We start from the raw sequence: 673 nt of genomic DNA on the forward strand, positions 1-673 counted from the left end.
CACCCCCCTCGACTCTCTCTCTTTCTCTCTCTCTGATTGTCACCAAGCACCCTACTCCTTCTCAGTCTCATAGAAAGTTTGCTCTTTCTCCTTAACCGCTTTTGATGTAATTCAGTTTGCTAATAACCCATCACATGTGCCTTTTTCAAAGGTGTGCTTTCTGCTCCCTCCCCACTTTTGCCATGTACTTGCTAACTGGACCGTGACTCCCTCCTCCCCTGACGCACATATTTAGTTAAAACTATATTATTTAATCTGTCCTGCTTCTTCCCTTTTCATCCATTTTGATGCTAGACAGTTCCACCCTTCTTTTGATATTGTTTCTTCTTCCTTCTTCTTTAAGACTTACATTTATAGACAACCATTTAGACGTGATTAGATTTCTTTCATCTTTAGTTTTTATTCTTGCATTATTTTCGTTTATATGATGGATGTTTTTTTTATGCCAAACATGATGGCGGCTAGTTTGCCTTTTTTCTGATTGTTTTTGTCTTTGTTTTTTGTTTTTGTTTTATTTTTTTTTTATTCCTGCAGATTATTCCGTTTATTATTGTAGACAGCAAACAAGTTCAATTCTATTAACATTTTCCCAACAATAAATGAGCCAATTAACAAAACTATCCTCCTTTTTTTTTATTATTTCTTTTATATTTTAGAGTAAAGACATTTTTAA

The sequence above is a fragment of the Euprymna scolopes genome, chromosome 7 (assembly GCF_053919585.1).
Source record: "Euprymna scolopes isolate OS-2025 chromosome 7, ASM5391958v1, whole genome shotgun sequence".
In the NCBI taxonomy this organism is placed as follows: Eukaryota; Metazoa; Mollusca; class Cephalopoda; order Sepiida; family Sepiolidae; genus Euprymna; species Euprymna scolopes.